The sequence below is a fragment of the Ambystoma mexicanum genome, chromosome 12, assembly GCF_040938575.1.
Source record: "Ambystoma mexicanum isolate Mex_15411 chromosome 12, UKY_AmexF1_1, whole genome shotgun sequence".
NCBI classification, from domain to species: domain Eukaryota; kingdom Metazoa; phylum Chordata; class Amphibia; order Caudata; family Ambystomatidae; genus Ambystoma; species Ambystoma mexicanum.
This window is the reverse complement of record NC_090936.1, coordinates 614,605,714-614,630,621: the sequence shown is the minus strand read 5'-3', so window position 1 is coordinate 614,630,621 and position 24,908 is coordinate 614,605,714.

Below are 24,908 nucleotides of genomic sequence, written 5' to 3'. Positions count from 1 at the left end.
CTATGTACAGAGGTCAAGACGGCCATGTTGTATTTTGCAACGACATCGTCCACCATTTTAGCTTACAGGGTGACTTTTACACAACGAATCCTAAAATGGCGGTTTGACCTAAAATGGCAGCCTACATAGATTTAAGGTCAGGACCTTGCAACACAGATTTCTTTCGCAAGCGACTTTCGAGCAGCTTGGCGTAGGCCAATATTAAATATATTTATTACAATAGGAGGCACAATATACTTTCTATTTCGACAAGCATGGGAGAGAGAGGGGGAAGGAGGAGGTGAAGAGGAAAGTCTTGAGTTTCTGGAATTTGAGGAGATCCGGCTCAAGACGGAGAGGAAGGGGGAGGCTGTTGCAGAGGAGGGAGCCAGAGAAGGAAAGAGATTGGCCACCAGCTCGTTGTTTAGAGAAGCGCTTGACACGAAGACAGTTGGAGCCAGAAGAACGGAAGATCTAGAGGGACAGTATTTGGTATCAGAAAGAGGAAGAGGGTAGATTAAGGAAGAGGCTGTTGCAGTAGTCCAGCCTAGAGAGTACTAGAGCTCTAGAGACATTGAGCTTCTGGGGAAAAGTGAGGAAAGCAAGGAAACCTCTGAGGAGGTGGAGTTGAAAATGGGCCATTTTAGCAAGGTTCAGGATGTGAGGGAGAAAAGAGAGAGAGAAGTCGAAGATGACTCTAAAGTTTCTGGCTTCAGATGAAGGAGAAGGGGCATAGCTATAGAGAGTGGCCAGAGTGAAGGGAGGAATGAGGGAGCAGGAGTGCCAATAGGGAGGATCTCTTTCTTGTTGTCATTGAGGCAGAGATCATTGGAGGCACTGCAGGACTGGATGCAAGATAGGCAGTCAGGAATGGTAGAGGAAGTGGGGAGAGGATCAAAGGGAAGTTTGAAAAAGAGTTGGGTGTCATCTGCATAACACTGAAAGTGAGTGGAGTACGTGGAAATAAGGTGAGCAAGTGGGGTGAGATAGACAAAGAGCCAGGGTGAAAGGTTGGAGCCCTGGGGAACGCCACAGGTGTTAGTATGATGAAATTAGTTTAGTTTAGTTTAGTTTATTATTTGTATAGCGCCGCCTGGCCCTAGGGCATCCAGGCGCTTGCGATGAATACAACAAGAATAATGAATACAACAAGAATAATGCAGCAGAAATGTACAAATCGATTACATATTTACAAATTTACAGTCTTGGTGCATGCTAGTGCGGTAGGGCTAGGCAGTTTCTTTGGATAGAAGCCAAGTTTTGGTGTTGTGTCTAAATCTGTGAAAGGACGGTTCTGATCTCAGCTCGAGTGGAAGTGAATTCCAAAGTTTGGAGGCAAGCACGGGGAAGCTGGAGCCACCTGCTTTTTGGAGCTTAAATCTTGGGATATTTAAGCAGTGTGTTTGAGCTGATCTGGTAGGGCGCGCTGGGGTGTGGTGCTTGAGGTTGTCGGATAGGTATCTGGGTGCTTGGTTAGCTAGGCATTTGTGTGTGAGTGAGATGGTTTTATATTCAATTCTTTGTGGTATGGATAGCCAATGGCAGGTGCGTCTGGCGTCCGAGATGTGTTCTTGTTTGGGTATGTTCAGGGCTGCTCGCAAGGCGTTGTTTTGTATGACTTGTAGTTTGTTGATGTTTTTCTGACTGGTTCCCAAGTATAGCGCATTGCAGTAGTCAACTTTGGAAAGGACTAGCGCTCTGGCTAGGGTGATGCAGTTGGATGGTGAGAGGTAAGGTCTGCTGGCATTGATAAGTTTACAAGTGTAAGCAGTGGCTGAAGAGATGGAGTTGATCTGTCTTGTCAGTGTGAGGGAGGAGTCGAGGTAGATTCCTAGGGTTTTGACGCTGTTAGAGACGGTGATGTTATTGCCGTCTATGGTGAATGCTTGATAGAGTTTGTCGAGTTTATTAAGTCTGGGTTGGGAACCTAGGAGGAGAAGCTCGGTCTTGTCGTCATTAAGGCATAGGCCATGCTTGGCCATCCATTCTTGTATAATGGAATAAATGTTGTTGAGAGCAGTGAGGTCTGTGGAGTAGTCGCCTGTTAAAGGGATCAGTATTTGGGTGTCATCTGCGTAGTTGGTGTAGATGACACCCAAGCGGTCCAGTATGTCAAAGAGGGGTTTCGTGAATACATTGTATAGAGTGGGGGAGACGCAGGAGCCCTGGGGGACACCGCAAGTGACTGGGGCTGGGATGGCAGAGGCTGTGGGTGCGAAGACTCTCATGGATCTGTTGTTAAGGAAGGAATGGATCCATGCGTTGGCGTTATCTGAGAATTTGGCTGCTGAGGATAGATGTTTGCAGAGGATGTCGTGGTTGACCAGGTCGAAGGCGGCCGATAAGTCAAGGAGGAGAAGGAGGGCTAGTTTACCATTGTCTTTAATGTTGTCCATCTGTGTCTTAAGGTCAATCAGGGCGGTCTCAGTGCCATGTTTGGGGCGGAATCCTGATTGTCTGAGTCCTAGTAAGTTATTTTTCTCGAGGTGGTTCTGTATCTGGAGATAGGCAGCTCTGTCGAGGATTTTTAGTAGGAAGGGTACGGTCGTTATGGGTCTGTAGTTGGTGGGGACATTAGGGTCAAGGGTGGGCTTCTTGAGTAAAGGAAGAACCCAGGAGTCCTTGAGGTTGTTGGGCACTATGTTGGAGGTGAAAGATGCGTTGATGAGGGTGGTGATGAAGGGAGCAAGTTGTTTGGCAGCATCTTTAATGATAGGGGCTGGGCAAGTGTCGCCTTGGCATTTGGACGGTTTAAGGGAGTAGATTATTTCTTCAACCTCTTTAATGGTTATGGTGGAAAACTCAAAGAGGTTATTGTCATCATTTTGGGGGGTGGTGTGGGTGTGTGTAGAGGGGGTGATGTTATCGGAGAGGGTGAGGCTTTCTTTCTTTGTCAAGATTTTGGCTTGTAGCGTGGCAATTTTGCCTAGGAGTGCTTCCTGGATGTTCGTGCACCAGTGGATGTCTTTGTTGCAGGTGTCTGGAATGGGGGAGGGTGATTCGAGTTCTCTCAGGATATTGAAGAGCTCTTTGGTATTAGATTTGGCGTTGCTGATTCTTTCATTGTACATGTTTTTTTTAGACTGGATGATGGCTGTTTTATAGATGTTCGATGCTAGTGCGTAGGATGTCTTGTTAATGGTGGATGGTGACTGTTTCCATGCTAATTCAGCTTGTCTTTTGGCTTTGCGGAGTGTTTTTAGTTTGGGGGTGAACCAGGAATTGAGGTGTGCTCTTGGTTTGGCTTTCCGAAGCTTGAGTGGTGCTAAGGTATTTATGGCCTTAAGGATAGTTGTGTTGTATAGATCTACTAATTCAGTAGGGTTGGTCATGGTGGGTGAGAAGTCGATGATGGGTTGGAGTAACGGGAGGAGTTTCTCTAGTGTGATATTTTTGTTGTTTCTTGTGAGTGTGGGTGGGGCATTGGAGGAGGGCCCTGGTGTTTGAGTGCCTTTGTTGATGGTGAAGGTAATAAGGTGGTGATCGGTCCAGGCGCATGGAGTGTTGGAGAGGATGGTAGTGTTGCAATTGAGGTCAGCTATCCAGTCAAGGATGCGTCCTTTGTTATGTGTGGGTTGTGCGATATGGTGGGTGAGTCCTAATTCTGAAATAGTGTTGGCGATAGTGTGAGCTTTGTCATCTTTCTCATCATTGAGACCTAGATTAAAGTCTCCTAGGATGAGTAGTCGAGAGTTAGGTTTGATATTGTTAGAGAGTAGAAGGGCTATGTCGTCATTAAAGGATAGTATGGGGCCTGGCGGTCTGTAGATGAGGTGGATGGTGATAGTGCTTGTGTGCGTTGTGGATAGTTTGAGGGTGAGTAATTCCGCTGATGTCAGTGATTGGTTTTGTATGTGTCTAATGTTGATGGAACTTTTTGCAATAACGGCTACTCCACCACCTTTAGCTGTTTGTCTGTCTGCACGATAGATGGTATAGTCATTGGGTATAGCAAGTGATAGAGAGGGGCCAGATGCTGGGTGGAGCCAGGTCTCTGTAATAGCTATGAAGTCGAGATCATTAGCGGTGATAATGTCTGCAATGTCTAAGGCATGGGCGACTACAGATCTCGCATTGATGAGTGCACCTTTAATGATTTCGGTGGTGATGCATGATTTTTTGATGTGGGTGCGGGGGGAGGGTGCGATCAGGCCGTGTGATATCTGGTCTGTCGGGGGTGTAGGGCGTGTGCAGTGAGGGGCAGATTTGGTAAAGGTTATGTTTTGTTTGTTGCCTAGATTGGGGAAGGATGCGGGTGTGTGTGTTCTGGATCTGAGTCGGGTGAATCTCGATAATCCTGAGCAGGGATAGGATCTGCTGATAGTAAGGTTCGTGATAGTGGGTTGGCCGATGGGAGTAGTTTGTGATGCTTCTTGGGGGCTGGGGGTGTCTGCTATGCGATGAGAGTCAATGGAGGAGGTAGGCTGGAAGGGGTTGATGTTAGGTAGGAAGGGGGTGGGGCAGGGTATGGGATAATGTCTGGGGCAGGCTAGTCTGCTGAGGCCGTTGGGGTGTAAGCGAAAGTGTGACCCTGTACAAGGGGTGTCATGGGGGACCAGGCAGAATGGGAACATAATGAGGAAGGTCCAGGTTATCATTTCTGAGTTTAGAGGGAACTGACGCACAAAATCGTCAGAGAGAAGCTAGTGCGCAATGTTAGTACGCAATGGTGCTGCAGTGCGGGTACTAGCGCAGAGAATCGGAGAAATGCTAGTGCACAGTGCTGATACTCAATACTAATACGCAGTGTAGTCTAGGCGACCATAAGGCACTACACAGTGTCACAGTAGTCTCTAAGCGACCATAAGGCACTACACAATGTCATAGTGGTCTCTAAGCGACCATAAGGCACTACACAATGTCACAGTAGTCTCTAAGCGACCATAAGGCACTACACAATGTTGTCACAGTGGTCTCTGAGCGACCATAAGGCACTACACAATGTTACAGTAGTCTCTAAGCGATCATAAGGCACAACACAAGTGGTCACAGTGGTCTCTACGCGACCATAAGGCACTACACAATGTTACAGTGGTCTCTAAGCGACCATAAGGCACTACACAATGTTATAGTGGTCTCTAAGCGACCATAATGCACTACACAATGTCTCAGTAGTCTCTAAGCGACCAAAGGCACAACACAAGTGGTCACAGTGGTCTCTACGCGACCATAAGGCACTACCCAATGTTACAGTGGTCTCTAAGCGACCATAAGGCACTACACAATGTTACAGTGGTCTCTAAGCGACCATAATGCACTACACAATGTCGCAGTAGTCTCTAAGCGACCATAAGGCACTACACAATGTTACAGTGGTCTCTAAGCGACCATAATGCACTACACAATGTCGCAGTAGTCTCTAAGCGACCATAAGGCACTACCCAGTGTGAGCAGTAGTCTGTGTTATACCGTACTGCGAGAACAGGGTTCAGTGAAGGCTAGAAACAGTTCAGGTTGCTGGCTGGAACAGTTGAAAAAAGGTTGCAGTAAGGGGCGGTATGTTACCCCAAAGGAGAAGGGCGGGGGATCTAGCCCTATGCTCGGTGGTGTGTACAGGCTAGAGATAGGCACAGTGCACAGTGCCTTCGAGGTGGGCCGGTTCGGAACCTACTGGCTTGTGGTTGGCTCCCAATAGAGGAGAGGGGCCAATCACGATGTTTGCAGGGTAGCAGGGCCGGATGGAGGGGTGCCGATGCGGCGGGCAGCCATCTTTAAATGGTGTGAACCTCAGGGCTTCAATAGGTGGCTGGATGCACTTAGAGTGCATTAATGGGGCAGATCCTGGCAGGAAGGGCCGCACTGGGCAACGCAGGAGCAGTGCGGATATTGCTAAATAATTTGCCGCGTGTTGCCTTCAAGATGCACGCTCGTGCTGTAGCTAGGGACTCGTGACATACCTGGTGTCAGCAGCTCCAGCAGTAGATGGAAGGAACTCCTGCTCATGGTGGCTCTGGATTGGTAAGGGCAGAGTTTCTGGCCCCTAGCTCCTGTGGCTCCAAACAGGCACCCAACAGGCCTTAGAATGGCCTTCGAGCTGGCCGCCGGCGTAATCCGCCTGCCGGCGGTTCCAGCTGATGAAATTGAGGCTTAGTTGTGTTCGTTTCTGCTGAAATTGTACCTGTTCTCGATTTTACAAGACTTAAATTACTTTACAGCGTCATCTGACGTTATGTTTATCGATAGGATGTTTTACTTTTATATCTGTGTACAATTGAATGTGGTAACTAATCATGCCTGACGTACAGTGAATCAATGTGTGCACAATTTTATAATGGAACATGGCATGTCTTGAGTATACAAGTACAACTCTAAGAGTACAATAGCAACATATTTCGTCCGAATGTTCTGCTTTTAAATGATGTGGGAAATAGTGTTTTTCTTGAAAATACAATGGAAGTATTTCATAACGTAGTACATGAATAGCAACGTGTTGTGTGGCCAGTATTTTGAAGTATTGCTGCATACAATTTGCTGTGTTCAACGTTGCAAAGTTTCAAGTGTAGTGAAGTGTTTAACTTATAAACCAATGCATGTATGTTTTTTTTAGTTTATTTTTAATTTGGTTTAGTTCTAAAAAACCTTTCACATTCATACAATAATCAATGCATCTTTAAAACATATATTCCCATTACTGCTCTCATTTCATACATTCTCATTCATACAATCCAATATAAATGTATCAATAATAATAAAACAGTAACCACATTCTCGTAATAAATATTAAACATTACATTTTCCCAGTTTCTTAATGAAATACATATCTAAAGCACCTCTTTAGCACCAATTCATTACAAAATATGGAGTTTCCCAAAACCTGTTAGTCAATATATACAAATTTCAATCACAAAATGCCATCACAAATGCATCCTAATTTGTCATTCAACAGACTCTCAGCCAGTCGCCATATCCTGTAGAGTGCAATGTGCAATGCCCTGTTTCCGGCATTGAGGCAGTACTGCCAAAAGCCAAGGCTCCGGATTGCGTCACAATCATGTACACATTTCACCAGGTTGCACATGCGTACATTTCCAAGGCTCTTGCATTCTGCCAGCACATGCCTATTTCTTTGAGGGATATGTTGGAATTTACAAATTCTAGACTTTCTTTCATCGCGTGGCACCTTAGGTTTGGGGCTCTGAATCGCTAAGGTGGGCAGTGTTCATCCTCCAGAGCAACATAGACCTCCTTAAAGCTGGGGATGGGCATGATGTCAGATATCCTACGGTTTCATATAGATATGTGTCTCCCTAGCCTTCTCTTGACACGTTTTATAGCGTTGCTAGGTGTTGGTCGTTTGTATTCCAATCCCACAAGCTAATTTTACCTTCGAATTCATCTTTTAACAGATGGAATTCCTGTTCCCAATCAGAGGTCCATCCAATGTCCACAAAAAGCGGCTTGTTGAGTGGTTGGTACACACTGAACGTTCTGTCATATTTAAGTGTCATTACCTTTCTTATGATGTTTACCAATGGGCACTTTGGGTCTTTTCTCGCTTTTACAGACTTCCCCTCCGCTTTAAATCCTGTCCCGCTAAGGGTATACATCCAAGTTTGCACCTAAATATTTCGATAGTTACACATGTAGGGAGTCCCATTATTCGTCTCCAAAATGTACCCCCGAACGCGCCTGGCTGAGCGCATGTATGTTATGTGGGTGTTTGTGATTGGCTGTTTATGCCAATGTTTCCCTGTGTGTGTGTTGTGTATGCACTTGCAACTCTCCATGTGCTTGATGCATATACACTGTTGGTACACAGATGTATATTTCGTCGTTTGGCAACTCTTTTCTGGGTGGACGTATGTTGTATTGGTGTTTGCGACCTACTGTGTATGCCCATTATTCCACGTGTGTGTGTGTGTGTGTGTGTATGATGCCCATAGATGTGTGTGTCTGTGTTTGTGTGTGTGTGTACACACCTGCATGTGCATATATGCATGTGTGTGTGTTGCCATCCTTTGTGTGTAGCGAAGTGTGCGTGTGTTTGTGTACACACCTGTGTGTGCATTATCTGTATGATGTGTGGGTGGTTGGTGTATGTGTCCAACTGTGCATGGCAATTATTTCTCATTTGGGTGTATGTTGCTATGGCTCTAGTTATTACTATTGGTAGCATACCAATAGTAAATTCTAGAGTCTTATGGCACACAGACATACATGTCATTTTATGCCAATTCTTTCCTGTGTGTGTGTGTTTAGGTGTGTATGTCACTGTGGCTGTGTGTGTTTCTGTTGCTTATACCCTGTTAGTACGCAGACATGCATCTGGTTGTATGACAATTCATTCCTGTGTGTGTGTCTGCGGCCATAGGTGCATGTATATGTATATATGTTTGTATATATGTGTGTGTGTGTTTATGTATGTGTGAATGTGTCTGCTTCTCTCTACATTTGTTTGTTTGTTTGTTTATTTATTTATAATGTGCACCAGACCCAAAGGTATCAGGGCGCATGGGTACAAGAAAGTTCTCAGCTTATAAGGTTACAGGTATTCAAAAGTACACAGGTATAATACAGTAATACAGGACAGGGTGCATAGGTAGGTGTTGGCTGCATCTCTGCTGTTGGTACGCAGATGTGCATTTTGTCATATGCCAATTCTTTCTGGTAAGTGTGTATGTGTGTACACCTGCTTGTGTATGATTATGTGTGCCCTCTGCCTGTGTTCAACTGTGTGCCTCTGTGTGTGTGTGTGTGCATGCCCCTAGGTGGGTGTGCATGTGTGTGTGTGTATGTGTCGCTGCAGTTGTACACATACATTTCATTGTATGCCAATTCTTTCCTGTGTGTGTGGCCATAGCTCTGTGTGTTTGTGTGTGTGTGTAGATCGCTGCATCTCTCCACATGTTTGCTGCATATACGCTGTTGATACGCAGATGTACATTAGTCATATGACAATCCTTTCCTATATGTGTGTGTACACCTGCGTCTGCATATTATGAGTGCATGTCGCTGTCCTCTGCGCAGGGCTGTGTGTGTTTGTGTGTATGTGTTCACCTATGTGTGCATATATGCCTGTATGTCTCACTGCCTTCTGTGTGAGGTTGCAAAGGTGTGTTTGTCTGTGTGTGTTGTGGCAGGTCAAAAGGAGGAGACAGACTTGAATATGGCATTTCCAAGATGTTTTTATTTAAAATAATAAGAAAAGGCCTCACTTTCCTTATACTGTGGATTTCCCTACCTAACAAAATGGACTAGGGTGCTCGTCGTCAGTTTGTGAAGTCCAAAAGTAAAGTCTGTACTTAGTATAACTGAAAGTTGTAAGTGAATTTGGAGGACTTGCGCACACCTTCCGTCGCCATCGGCCATGGAAGCAATGTGGAGCAAGCAGCCTGTTTTTGTCGATATGTTCTACTCCATGCTGTGGATCTTCTTACTGCTGGGATTGCCTGTGTCATGCCACTCAGTGCCATGTTTGGCAGCTGGCTTTACTTTATGAGTTTCACAGTGCTGTGTTTTTCGATGCCGTGTCTTTCGATGCTGGGTGTGTCTGCGCTCTTCAGTGCTCAGTCCTTTTTTTGTTCTTTATCAAGAAAGCCGCTGCAATAGACCTGAGAGTGGGCTGGTGGATGACCCGTTTAGCTATTCTTGGCATATGGGTATGTTTAGGTGTGGGGAATGCGCCTACTAAAGCCTCCTGTGTGCCATGGTTTCTCTCCTGGAGGGCCTTTTCATGCAGAAATGGGAGTGGCTGTGCCGGAGCCATTTGTTTCACCTAGTGTCAGAGTCACTTCAGGCTGGTGCACTGGTAGAGGTTATTTATTTATATATGTATTTAATTCTTGGTAACGCGCCAGATTGCCCGCAGGCCTCAAGGCGCACACAAAGGACACATCAACAAATACAAAGAACAAAAAGTGATGCAGTATCAGCGAACAGAGCACTTTGAAACATTTGTTTACGAGCGTGATATAAATAAAATATCATATCATATCAAAGCAAGGAGAAGATCTAGGGAGCCCTGAAGAAAAACGTTTTCCATTTCTTTTTGAACTCAGCAAGTGTCATGGTCATTTTTAGATCCATGGGAATGGAGTTCCAGGTGGCTGGAGCAAGGACATCAAAAGTTGTCTTCCCAAATTTGACTAGGCGAAATCTGGGTTGGCTAAGTTTAGCCTGGTCAAGTGACCTGAGAGCTTGTGCAGGCACATACCTCTGAATGCACTCGGAAAGATAGCTGGGTGCTGCAGAGGTCAATCACTTAACTTACTTAAGTGTCAAGATCTTGAAAGAGACACAGTGTTTGACCGGAAGCCAGTTCTGGTTCTTTCTGGCTTCAGTAATGCAAAGCCGTCTGGGGATGATATGATATGATAGGTTATTTATAACGCGCTTAATACCCAGTGATTTCTAAGCACGGACCCGGGGATCGAACCTGTGTTGCTCCGTGTCACCTTGCTTCCAAGGTGAGCACGTTGCCGCTGAGCTTTACTCCCCAGACAAGCTGCCTAGCACTGCCCTCATCGCACCATTGTGTGGACTTGAAGGGCGGCAAGATTGGATTGAGCACTGCCCACCAACAGGCTGTTACAATAATCTAGCCTAGAGTTAATTAAAGCCGAGGCTAGAGTGGACATGTTTTTCATGGATAGAAACGGGTGCAAGAAACCCAACTGCTTGTTGATCCAACCACATGAGGCACGGGTCTTGGCTACATGTGGCCTCATAGTGAGCTCGGCACTGAGTCTGACACCAAGCGTATTAATGCTCTTGGCCACAGGGATGATGACATTGGAGATTGAGAAGGAAGCATGTTCTGGGGAAAGATTTTTAGGCATGTGATTGGAGGCCGTGATGAGAATCTCGGTCTTGTCTGTGTTGAGGGCCATAGAGTTTGCAACCATCCAAGAGTGAATGATCGAGTAGATGACATTAATGGCTAGCAAATCCTGGGCATAGATGCCTGAGAGTTCTAAGATGACCTGGGTGTCATCAGCATAATTGGTATACCGGATACCCAGGTCATCCAGCAACAGGAGAAGAGGGAGAATGTAAATATTGAAGAGGTTAGGCGACAGTGAGGAACCCTGTGGAACACATTGTGTGAGAAGAGTAGGACAAGGGGAGACATTGTGAATAGCAACTCGAGCAACACGTGGGCCCAAGAAGGAAACCAGCCATTGCGTGGTCAGATTAGTACAGCCCACCAGAGATTGCAGCCTGGATGCCAGCAGCTCGTGACCGACCAAATCAAATGTGGCCAATAGGTCGAGTAACATGAGAAGAGCTGGATGACTCCAATCAATAATGGCTGCCAGGTTGGACTTTAAATCCAGCTTTGCAGTCTCTGTTCCATGTCGGGCACAGAAGCCAGATTGACGCGGCCCCAGGATGAAATTCTCCTCAATACATCTCTGCAGCTGGAGGTATGCCACCCGGTCCATGGAGTGGAATAGACTCTAAGAGGCGAAGGAGGCAACATGATGGAGAACGTGAGCAAAAAATTATCAGACCAAGGGCACAGGGTGGTAACTGGAGTAGAGGCAGCAACTTAATGCAATAATACCCAGTCCAGACTATGTCCCCCTGTATGAGTGGGCTCTGTGACCTGTTGAACATAACTGATGGTCGAGAGTGCACCAAGTAACGAATGGGCGACCTTTTCTGAGGGCACATTGGCCCAGAGATTAAAGTCACCCAGCAACACAACAGGTGACTTACCACCGGCAACCTTACTGAGCAAATGCAAGAGTTGTTCCTCAAACATAAGGAGAGTTTTAGGTGGACGATAGATAATAATGACTGTCAAAGTGGTATTTTCATTGATTTTATTTTGACCAACAATGATTCACATCCAACTAGTGACTTGTGAGGAGGAAGTTGATGCGGAAATGTGTCTTTGAGAAATAATGCAACCCTCCCCCCCTCCGGGAATCTTTGCGGTCAGCCCTCAGCAATACATAGCCGGGAGGGACTGCCAGGGTTGCCTCATTGGAGATGGCGCATTGCTTGATGTAGGTGGCTTTTTAGAAATGAGGCTGTTGATAGTGGTCATTCCCACCAGTGGTATTTCTGCACAAAAATCCACCCAGGCTGTAACAAGGCCCTATGTGTCCCATTGATTGCTGATGGCCAGTTCCAGGGGTATGGGGCCAGTGCCTTTCACACTGATCACTCCCTTCCAACGTTAATACAACCCCTGGGACAAGATGGCAAAGGGAGGCCAAGGGTCAGGTCAAGCAGTCAAAGTACACCAGATAACTTTTTTGATTTTGTTTATCCCTCTACATTTTCCATAACAATACATTTATCCCAACAGATATCCCTAAATCGCCACTAATGACCTCCAGGCCAGACTTGCCTCCTCCCTCTTGCAAGTCACAAAAGATCCCAAGACCAACCTGTTCAAGGAACTGTGACAGAATGGCATCTCTGAGGCCAGGAAGCCTGAGATGTTTTTATTTTTAATAGTAAAAAATAATGCAGGTAAATCTGATTCTGAATGTGACATCTGCTAACCAGAACCCACTTTCTTAAGGCTCCATGCCAAAAAGCATAATGCACACGCTTACCTTGCTGTGACGATCTCCTGGCATTCCCAGCAGCTGCCTTGCAGTCAGCCCGGCAGGTCAAAAGGTCAAATCTTCATTACTGAACACAGTTGATGAAACTCACATTTCCAAAAGGCAGAGGGACTTTTTAACCATATGCACCTCTTTTTCAAAATATCATTAATTGTGTACCCCTGCAGCTAATATCAAAATATAAGCCATGTGTGCTTTTGGCATCAGGAGGATAGCTCCGGGGCAACGCGCTCATCTTGGAAGCATTATAAATACCCAATCATAATGATAATCATAATAATAGCTACTGAGATTACACAACTATAAATCCACAGGCATTGGATGCCACATTATTGTCATCTTGGTGAGCAGTGGCTTATACATGACAGGGACTGGTGCGCATTAGCAGTCTACCCTGGGTGTACGCACAGCACCCATGTCATACCTAGCCCAGGTAGCCTTCTTTGATCCCCCTGAGGAGAGCTGACACTGTCCTCCAGGGAACAGGAACCCTCTCCTGGAATTTCCTTAGGAACTGGTACTTCAAATAGAGTACTGTCATGACAATGGCCATCTCACACCAGGGTGCTGTTTATGTGCTGACTATTGGAAATCTTTTAATGCAGACAGAGAGGGCAAGGGGGAGGAGTTAGACTAGCCCAAAGGAGAGCTTCAGCTTCAGCTCTTGGTGGAGTCTCGCCATCTTGGCTTTTGCAATGGTCTCAAGCTTCCTGTCCCCTTTCCCTTTTCTGCAGCCACTCTAGGATTGTCAGCAGGCAAAGGACTTTGGTTACAGCTGCAAGTATTGTTCCATTAACAATTGTCTTCCTGTGAACAAATCTGCTGTAGCATTGCAACTATATAAGGGGGAGAGACCCTTCCCTTAATTGATTCATATTTGGACCATTATTGAAGAACGATTCACCTGGAATTCTGTTGGGGCCTCAGTGTGCTCCAAAGTCCTCTTCCATAGAGGTGAAGACAGCAATCTCCATGGAAGATGAAAGCTCTTCTCCCTAATAATTCCAAAGTTCCAAAGGCATGTTTTGAATGACCAGCAGGGTGGATAAGGCCTACAGCAACCAAGAAATAGGTACCTACGACCCTCCCAATGATGGTGAGAAGGTCCTGCAAGTGCTCCCCACAAGCTCTGTGGCTGAGAAACACAGTAGAAATGCCTCACCTTGCCCCTGAGACCCTGGACTAGGTATCCCAGAGAACGAAAAGCTCAAGAAGCATCCCAAAACCCGTTGTCCACCTCTAGTCACTTTGTGCATCAGACTGACTGTGCTCTGCTCACTTTTAGCTTTTACAAGACCTGTGGTGCTGCCTTTGGCACTTCAAGTACTTCAAACCATGTATCTGCTCGTTCAGCAGTCCAGACACCGAATTGACCCATTGAAGCAGACTGCTTCAACTTACCCAGATCACCGGCTAGACTGTGTGGAAGCAACTTTTTCAATGTGTCTTGCTCACCAACTCCATTCAGTGGAAGCATCATCTTGACCTGACTGCCAACTCAACGTGTTGGAGGCCATTGAGATGCCTGTCTCAAATGGTGACCCCACATAGCAGAAGCATTGGTTTGACTTTGACTCCATCGCTGATTCAACCCGATGGAAGACATTGGACCTCATTACAAGGTTTCCAGTAACTCGCTGGTGCTGCCGGCGGGTTACCAGCAACCTTGACTTACCGTTACTGCCGCCTGACATCCCGGTGCTTCCAGGATATCACAGGCAGCGGCGGTACAGTGAGTTCCCATTCCCATGAGCACAAAAATAAAACAGGAACTCAAAGTCTTCAAGGAAAATGCCTCTCCTTTGGGATGCCATGCTGGGGCCATTCCTTGTATGCTAACTTGATGCAGGATTTCCTGGGTCCCATGCCCATTGCTGTCTAGCACCAATTCCCATCCAGGGATCAAATCCTGGGTCTGATGCTTGACATTTGCTCTTCAGTTTCTGCTATGTCACTTCCAGCAGCTCTAGGTACAACTTGAGTTGGAGTTGGAGCCAGGAGTTCCCAACACCATCTAGTAAAACCCCCCCGCCCCCCACCCTCTACCTTCTGGGTTGTACCTCTGGATCGATTTTCCTGTCACCTCTCTGATCAGACAGTAATCTTCCTGTACATGTCTTGTTTCTCCTCCCATGGTTTCATGCTGCTTAAAGCTGGTCTGGCCTACCCAACCGGTCCTATTCTTACTGTCATTGTCACCACCTCCTACTTTGCAACTCACTAGCCTCTCCTGATGATATCCAGCCCTCCAGACTCCTGCCTCCTCCTTTGCCCTTTGCTGCCCCCTATGGGTTTTTACCTCCTCCCCGTGCAGATGCTCCCATCTCCTCCAATCTCGCACCACCTCCTCCTAGTACATCTACCTCTCTCAGTTCTTCACCCCTCCTCCTACTGTTAACACCTCCTTCTAATGTTACCACACCTAAAATACCTTCAACTATTCCTCTGTAAATACCTCCCTTCTCGAGCTCTTCTCTCCTCTACCTCTAACTCCCTCAGGGTTAGTCGATTTGAAAAAAACGAGCTGGGGGTAGATCTCTGTCTTCGGCTGGGACCTCCGTTTGGAACAGCCTCCCGGCCACCTTGAAAGTTAAGGAAAGCCATCTCCGGTTCCGGAAGCACCTCAAGACCTTCCTCTTTGCCTCTGCCTTGGCCCCCTTCTCCCCTGCTGATCCGTTTCTTCCCTTAGCATTGTGCACCTGGCCACCCTCTGTTCACTCGGGCCCAGATACCTGCTCACCCTGCCACCCTCCTGCACTGCCTCCAGGCCACCCCCTGCACTGGGGTTCTGAATCTGTATCTATACAGTCCCACTCCCACTTTTCTTCTGCTCTTATCAGATATACCTTATCTGACTAACTTTCACCCACCACTTGCTGGCCGCACTACCATGGTTAATTGCATTTATTTATTTATTTATTTATTTATTTATTTATTTATTTATTTATTTTAGTTAGTAATTATTCTGTTCTCTCCTCTGTTCCACACTTTCCACTCCCACCTTCCATGCACTTTCCCCCTCTTCCCTTTTCCATGCAATTGCGCTTTCTTAAATGTCACTGGGCCTAGTAAGATCGCTGTTTTCTTGTTGTCCTCCCTTGTTCCCCTCCCCTTTGCCTGGTCGCGCTCTGAAAAACTTGTGTACGGGCGCGATATAAATAAAATATAATTTCATCATTTCCCTCCTTCCTCTGGGCGTGTCCTTCCCTGAGGTGCTGCACCTGTGAGTGGTCATTTAGGGAAGACTGGAATTGGTTGGTTCCTCTGGGCACATTTGGGACTACTGGAGGGTCAGGGGTCTGGACCAAACCTAAATAAGGTAACTGGGTTTTCAGATTTGTATCTCTGGTTCACCTCTGAGTTTATCTGTACTGTGCTGGGGGATGTGATGTCTCCAGTCTGAGTGTTACAGATTAAAAACATGCAGGGTAGGCTTTTTAACTTTTCATACACCAGCATTGTGCGAGTGGGTTGTGTTACACTTTGTTTTTCCCAGGGTATCCTTTGTTTGCTGGGAACACAGGTGTAAAAACACTGCTCCCTGCATTAGTATTTATGTTTTGGAACTTGTGACGTGTGACGAATTTGAGGATGTTGTATTTTCTTCCCTAGGGGGATACGTTTCCCATGGGGTCAGGGCGGTGCATCCACAGTACAATAGTTCCCCTGGGGTGGTGCACCAAGGAAGTGTCACATGGGAAAGCGATCCCGCTATGGGGTTGGGGATGATTATCACCAGAGAACACAGTATCTTCCTGCTGTACCAGGTCCAACCTGTCTTCCAGTTCCCCTTCCTCCTCCCTGCAAAGGGCTAATATGTATTGCTGTCAGGTTAGCCAAACTAACTCACTTGACAACACTGAGAAATGAAATAATACAAAGTATTATGTCTGCAGTCAAGCTATCCTACATGACGATACTGAAAGACCAAATAATACAAAGTATTATACCTGTAGCTTTGGGACTGATACTGTGACGTACAGAGATCACTTGCGCGAAGCCGAGCAAGCAGTCTACTTTTCTGAGCCCAGTGATTGGATCTAATAAATACATCAATCTGACTTGCAAGTTCCAAAATCCTGCAGGTTCAAGGCCAAGCTCAAACAAACTTGGCGAGGAGATGCGAGAGAGGGACAGTAGTCCCCCGAAGAGAAATAGCAGAAGCGAGACACAGATGGAAGGCAAAACACAGAGGAAACAGAATGCGCAACCAGATTGAAGTCTCAGTCTGCAGGGACGCTGCAGATGCTGCTGGATTCTCGAATGCTACTTGACCCTCCAGGAACAACACAGCTATCCGGGAACCAAAGGTACTGCCAAGTTGGAAGCAAATAAGTATGTGGGTTGCTCGCGAGCTGTGAGAGGTGCAGGGAAACATAGGGGTGAACTCAGCAACTGGAGAGAGAGGGTCTGGAGCCCTAAATCCAAGGAGAAGCAGTGGTGTACTTGGCAGGAGAGTAAACAAATTTGATGTAACTCAAACATGCGAGTCTGGTAACCAGACCCAAAAGAGAGAGAGAGGGTCTGGGAACCTAAATCAGAGGAGAGAATGTTGTCTACTTGGCAGGAGATTGAAGCAAGTGGATGCAACAAACTTATGTGCGTCTGGAACCCACACCCAAAAGAGAGAGGGTCGTTGACCCAAAAGGGATAGAGGGTGTGGGACCCTAAATCAAAGAAAAGACAGCTGTATACTTGGCAGGAGAGTAAAGCAAGAGGATGCAAAACAAATGTGCGAGTCTGGGACCCACAACCAAAAGGAAGAGGGTGTGGGACCCAAAAGAAGGAGTGGGTCTGGGACCCAGAAGAAAATGAGAACAAGTTGTGTACTTGGCAGGAGAATAAACTAAGTTGATACAACTCAACTTTGCAAGTCAGGGACTTGCACCCATATGTGAAACCAAAACTCAAAGCAAAAGGAAGACAAGAGATACTACAGGAGAAAGCACTTGCTTGGGAGGGAAGCTTACCAAGCTGCGCGAGCCTGAGACCTACATGAGAGATTAAGGATAGAAGAGTCCAGAACCCAAAGACTGATAAGGAAAAGGAAACCCATGCTGGGTACCGGGGCGTGCCAAGCTAATAGGATGCAAGAGCTGTGAAGTTAAGAGACTGTTCCTTTTGAATTGTACAGTGATGTAAAAGAAGGAGAAATCTCAGGGGAAGGAGCGCACCCTAGCACTGAGCTCCTACTCCTGGTAGCGGTGCATACCAAGCTGGTAGGATACAGGAACAGTAGTGAGGTCAAGCAACAGTTCCTCGTGAAATATCGAGTAACTAAAGATGTCTAGGGGAAAGGAGCCCAACCCTAGTCTTTGGAAGCGTGTATTTTGGAGCATCATTTTTTATCACTTTATTAACAGTAAGACTTGGAAGTTTTCTGTTGTTGGAAACCACGAGTAGCATCCTTGCACAGGTATTAGAGATTGTTAGTGTTAAGGGCAGTAGTAGGTTTTGGACTCGACTATGACAGACATTTTCTGTTTCGAACTTTGTGACAATTTCTCTAGTTTCTTTTGAGGCAGGGGATCCCCTCTTAGCTTTAGGGAAAGAGAGCCATTTTCTCACCCTCTTATTAATAAAAGGCTATATCCAAGAATATGCCACACTTGTGTCCGAGCCTTACTTGCGCACCCTTACAGACTGTAAAAAAGGAATCCTCCGGACTGTTGCTAACTTCTTTGAAATGCTGAGGGAGTCAGCTCCAGTGTCAGTATGTGCTGCTTTCAGTGGTGATACTTGAAGGGTTACCCCTTGGGTAACCTCCTTCTTTTCAGTGTGGGAGATTTGGATAAAGCTGGGGAAAGCTTTGGGCTCCCTCAGATGGGAAGGAGAACTTCCCTCAGTAGCCTGCAGAGTTCCACAGGGATGTTGGTCAGGGCTCAGGCTTAGAAGAGTGATCTGCCCAGATAGGCTAGTGACGTGGCTGGCCTTTTCACCGCAGTTTGTCAGGCCCCTTGTCGTACGTTGGGGATCCAGGTATGATAACCATTGTATTGGCTCAGGCTTAACATCTACAAGCATGGGGTGCCACCCAGTCCCCCGAGTCACCTTCTCAGGGGTCCACATAGTCAGACAGGGGCCCGTGCGAAATGGGAAGGGGATGGGCTCCCACCTCAGAATCAGTTATAATCTGGACCCTTAGCGCTGGGTCTCATTACTTTCGCATCAATTGAATGGAATCAATGTATCCTCACCGGAAAGTTACACCTAATGTTCACTCTGTAGAGATTATTCCAGATTTCCTCTGTCTCTAAACTTTATGATCAAAAAAGTACTGTCTTTAACTTGCAACTCCATGTGCAAAACCTGCCAGGTTGAATGTCTTAATCACTTGTTAATTGTGTTGGCTACCTTAAAATAATCCTCATCCTACCAATCACCGCCCACCCACCCCCGCACCTGCAAATGTATAAACAGAAGTGATTGGTATGAAAAGACATACATTTTGATATCACTTCCTTTTGATGCGGTAAGGCACTACATTCAGTATTTGATGGATCTGGCCTTTGTATTCCTGGGTCTGAAAGGCAACCCATCAGATATATTAATGTTAAAATATATATTTTAAAAAAGCCTAAGTTCAAAAACTACTACGTAAAAGTGTGAAGTGTCATTGTCCATGTTTCCTGAATTTCCCTGTTGGCTTCTATGACATCCGTGCATTCTTACACTGGCTCAAAGCACCAAGAAGAAGTCAGAGGTCCCCATAGCAACACTGGAGAAAACTATTTAAACAGAGGAATGGATTGGACCATAGACGCCAGTGTCCGGACATTACAGATGAGCAGCGTCCTTTGCCAGGTCTCGCAACTGGTCATGGGGTTTATGTCAAGGGACAGTATGCTGGAGTGGCATTTACTACTGCAGTGTGGATCAGAGATTGTGGGTGTGGGATTAGGGAGAGGTAGATGGGGGTAGCCTTGGAGTCAGAAGGGAACAAGAAAGCGACATTTGGACCAAATAGAATATTTAACAGTGGTTTACTTGGAGGAAGACCACACAGAACTCTCAGGAGTTTCCCTGCTCTGGAGGTGAGGCCTTACAAGGTGGCAAGGTGAATGGGGGATTGGGAGATTGGCAATGGAAGGTTGTGAGAGTGGAGGCACTTTCTCAACTCAGGGGCTGCAAGTGTCAGACTGCAAGGGGACCCCAGATAAGTGGGTACGCTTTGAGACCTCCTGGGTGTGCAACAGGCGCGAGAGGAAGAGACATGTTCTTGATCAGGGTAATATGGAATTTGTACAGCCCTCAAATGGTGCAAGGCAATCACAGATATGTTGTTTCTTTCCAGGTTGAAACAATCCATTTTAAATTCTGGGAAATCAATTACCTGCCTTCTAACAAAATATTCTCTAAGAACATGTATTTGTGTACTGCACCTGTAGTCAAAAAAGGGCATACTATTTTGCTAAATTTCTTAACCTATTCTTTTCATTGCCGGGATCATTTGTATTCCCTTAGAATTTGCACCAAATTTGTAGATTAAGGTTTGCAGTTTCCCCCGCTTTTGTGTAAATGTGTGTGTTAACAGACCAGATTGTTACAGATTGTCTTTCTGCAGCTCACGAATAGAATAGAGAGTTGCACTGTCTGTGTGTTACAATGTTTTTACTGTATCCTCATTAGGAGAATGTATTTTGGGCATGTGCGCCCGATCTCCATTGAGGTTTGCATTGTGCTTGCCTTGGCACTGGCGGTTCACTGTGCCCATTTCTGAAAACTTGTTTGATTTTTCTCGTTTGCATTTGTTATACAAATTCCCGGGGGGTCCTTTTTTGAGCATTTTGGAGCGGGCTCTCTGCCCACTAATGGAAAAGAGATCTGCAAATGCCCTTGAGAAATGTAACTTTAAATAAAAAAGGTGAGTTACAAAAAGGAAGACTACAAAGGTCCAGAATCTTCAACATCTCCCTGCGATGGATGCACTCTTTTCTGTGGGACCGGGTTGCAGGCAGGATCTCTGGGAGAGTTCGAATCCCTGCCAAAAAGTCTGTGAAGGAGCAGTGTCCCCCAGGGTGCGGAATTAGCCCGCTTGCTTGTTAATCTCTTCCTTAAACAACAGCCAAACTATGAAATGGTAAATACATGCGGTTCCTCGCATTCGCCTCCAGGTCCTGTTGGATTTACTAAGTAAGCAAATTGAGGTTATTAAGCTCGTTTACAAATTATTTGACTGAATTCCAACTGCGCATACTCTCCAACAGGCCTACATTTTCGGCAACAATGGGGGTGATTACGAGCTGGTGGTTTTTCTGTTTTTTGTGTGAAAAACTGCCACCAGCAGTTGCCACCTCTGTTCTCGTTATTTCACAAACTCTAACCAATTAAGAGTATTTCAATATTGGAGGTGGTATTTCTCGACTATCTCCAGTAATTTTCCAGAAATAGCACCTGCGGCTGTGGAAAATGTAAACGGTATTTATTATAAGCGTATTTCTGCCCCTCCCCCCTTCAATGTGAAGGTGAAACGGGTGATCTCTAGTACTGGCACGAACCACTCCTATACATTTCTATAATGAAGAAAGCGGTCACTACATCAAAATGCCCACCTTGTCCCTCTCCTGCTGCAACTCACAGTAAAAATATTTGTTACGGTATTAAATGCTCTTCCTACCTATAAAGGCAAATACGTTAAAGAAAATGTAGGGGCCAATTTGGAATTTTTACCACCGCTGCTGAGGTGGAGGCGAAAATGGGTGGGCTTTCAGCTAAAAGTCCACCTGGAATACCGCTGGTGGTGTTCTCATGGAATACCGCCGGTGGTATTTGAAACAACTCAGACATAAATCCAGAAGTATTTGGCAAACAACACCGGATTTGCCAGTACTCCCGATCAAATAACGATCCCCAAAGTCTGTGGCCCTCCACTTCTGATTGGGAATTCAGCGATTTGGCCAAATACTTTTGGAACTCCTGGAACAACCACCACAGTTAGAAATCTGAGTATCCTATTTGACAGCATTTTTACCATTAGTCTCAAAAGTGGAAAAGTGAGCCACACTTCCGTCTTTCATTTAAGAATCCTAAAATATGACTTTCCTTGCCCATCTTCCTGCCACAAGTCACCTTAGTTTATACTTACATCTCCGCCAGATTGCACTTCAGAAATTCTATTTACATCGACTTTCCAAACTTCAACACCCATAGAATGGGTCTGCCAGACATGCATGAGCCAAGGGTGGCATAGTCAACAATTGACTGTGTGTAATGGTGAGCATTGTTGGTAACAGAAGGTGGGGGAGTACAGTCAAATTGAAACTGCCCAGCGCCTTGATGTCAAGAAATGTTATTATTAAGAGTTTGTTCCATGTCATGTCACACTAGACAGTATTTCACTTCAACGTGAGACAGCGTGGTGCCTTTCTTGCGAGTAGCCTTTCAAAGTATAAGAACACGTATCCATCTCTAGCGAGAAATTGCAACCTGTGCTCTTTCTGCAGGCTACAATCATTAGACCGTTTGTAAGGTGGGTGTGAAGGTACAGCAAACAGGGTAGGGAGGGAGGTGTCAGTTGTCGGTTCTCCAGTATGCAGTGACAATCTGGCCTCCTTATGTGTGAAGTTATGACGAGAATATGACTTTGCCAAAGGCATAGCCAGGATTGTCTAATAAGTGGGACCTGAAGCTAATGTCGTTGGGCCCACCACGGTGCCATTAACATCTGTAAATGCCCACACAGCGCAGCTGAGTGGCCATTTATAGATTGTGGGTGGGCTCAAGCCCTACCCTGTCTACGCCTTTGCCTCATTAACGTACAGGCTTTAGAGCCTTCAACAACAACAGGGTGTCGTTGTCGTTGTGAGCGTGGGTTTGTTGAAAGCATTTACAAAGCAACACAGGTTCGATCCCGGGTCCGCGCTTAGAAACCTCTGGGTATTAAGCACGTTATGAATAACCTATTGTATAATTATCATTGTTAAAAGGAAACAGTAAAGCACACACCCTTCTGCTAGCTTGCCAGGCCACGAAGGCGCAGGTTTCATAGGCAGGGTGGAACTACCTGCCACTTTAAATGAGGGTGGATTTTGAACTGTAGCTCACCTGGCAGCAAAGCCTTGGGCCAGGCTTTTTGGGGTTCCTGTGGCCTGCTAAGAAGATTATTTGGGTGGTCATAGCTGTGTGGGAGTCAGGATTCCCTTTGGGCTTAGATGGGCTCTTCGGGGTCTTCTCGAAGGCATAATCCAGCCAGCCTTGTATACCCTTTGCTGCCTGTGACACAGTTACTTTGCCCTGTTCATAGAGGGCAGCATGGGGCTCTTGGTTCCAACAGGGGAGTGGCATATGCTTACCAGCGTACCCTTGCAGGTCTTTGCCCTGAACCGAGTACTGCTCATGTCCATGATTTATTTGGGTGTTTTGTGGAGAGCTCCCACGCACCTTATGGCTGCTTCAAAGCACTTGACATTTGACATTACTGTGAGACGAAATAACACATCCTGACATAACACAAGCTAAGGAGCTAGCATAACAAAACAGGAATCATGTCCATAAAATGAAGGGATGATGAATAATAAAATATAAAAAATAAAAAATAGAAAAAGTTAAAAAAACTAAAATATCAAATTAATGTTCAAGATCGCAATTGGGAGAATTAAAATAGCAAAAACACAAGGGTGGAATGGAGTTGGGCTAAGATGCACTGAGGGAGGAAATGGAGAGCGAGAGAAGAGCTGGAGAGGGAGCGGGAGAGGGACACGGAGAGAGACAGAGAGACAGAGCGAGAGAGAGAGATACAGACAGAGAGAGAGAGAAAGAGACAGAAAGAGTGAGAGAGGCAAGAGAGAGAGAGTGAGTGAGAGAGAGAGACACACAGAGACAGAGAGACAAAGAGAAAGACAGAGAGACAGAGTCAGAGAGAGAGAGAGAGAGAGAGAGAATGAGAAGGAGAATGAGAGGGAGAGAGAGAGAGAGAGAGAGAAGGAGAAGGAGACGGAGAAGGAGAGGGAGAGAGAGAGAGATACAGACAGAGAGAGTAAAAGAGAGATCAAGAGAGAGCAAGAGAGAGAGAGCAAGAGAGACAGAGTGAGAGACAGAGACAGAGAGACAGACCGAGAGACAGAGCGAGCGAGATAGAGCGAGAGAGGGAGAGAGAGAGAGAGAAAGAAAGAGAGAGAGAGAAGCCGGAGAGGAGCTGGAGAGGGAGTGGGAGAGGGACACAGAGAGAGGCAGAGAGACAGAGAGAGATACAGACATTGAGAGAGAAAGAGAGAGAGCCAGAGAGAGCAAGAGAGAGAGAGAAAGAGACGGAGAGACAGAGAGACAGAGCGAGAGAGATAGAGCAAGATATATAGATATATATATAGAGAGAGAGACAGAGAGAGATACAGACAGAGAGAGAAAAAGAGAGAGCAAGAGAGAGCAAGAGAGAGAGCAAGAGAGAGAGAGAGACAGAGCGAGAGAGATAGAGCGAGAGAGATAGAGCGAGAGAGATAGATATAGATATATATATAGATATATATAGAGAGAGAGACAGAGAGACAGAGAGAGACAGACAGACAGACACATTATGCACATGTCCACAGGTCAGAAGATGGCATTGCATGTTATGTTGTGCAGATAGTTCTAGGTTGCGAGTGTCTTCCCCCACCGGGTTGTGCATGTATGGGCCAATAACTACCAGATTATATGAACTGCTGGATGTCCTCCCACAGGGACGTATGTGCCCAGCCGAGGTACTATATCTGTACAGGTATTCTCTGACATTTGAGTTTTAGGATGTCCTTGCACACTGAGTTGTGCATGTGCAGCTGAAGTAGACTACATGTGCAGTGTACCCCGCCCCTCAGCCCCCCTGGGCCGCTGCATATATAGCCCTGCACTGCCTGACTTGTGAATTGATGCAGCTCTCTCAGAAGTGCATTTTCCTCTGTGGCTTGGGCCAGTCTGGCGGGCGGGTCAGACTTGCCGCCGAAGGGAGAGTTTGCTTTCTGGCAAGATGGTGTTACCCCGGGGGGGGGGGGGGGTACTGATTTCACCCACACCACTGGCTATTATATTTGGATTTTCTAGCTGCCAGGTGTGTGAGAACTGCGTACTGCGAACTCTGCTAGGGGCGTGAAAGTAGCCATGAACTCTAACTCACAAACCATTCATCTGGGTGGCAATTGCTGAACTTTGCTCCCACTACTTTGTGGCTTTTGGAGGTCAGCCATGACGTTGGTTAATCTGTCATTGTGTTGCGTGATTTACTCGCAGTTGCGCCATTGCGTCTTATTTTCGTGTGCTCAGTACTTCTTGATTTCCATGTTTCTAATAATGCACAAAGTGTGAGCCAAGCCTGTGGCACCTGTTACCCATCAGCATGCGCCTCCCTGCCAGCAGTATGCAATCAGAGCATAAAGCATGGCACTACTCTGCAAGGAGCCCCTTATTCACACCCTCCCTGTAAGATACACGCCCACC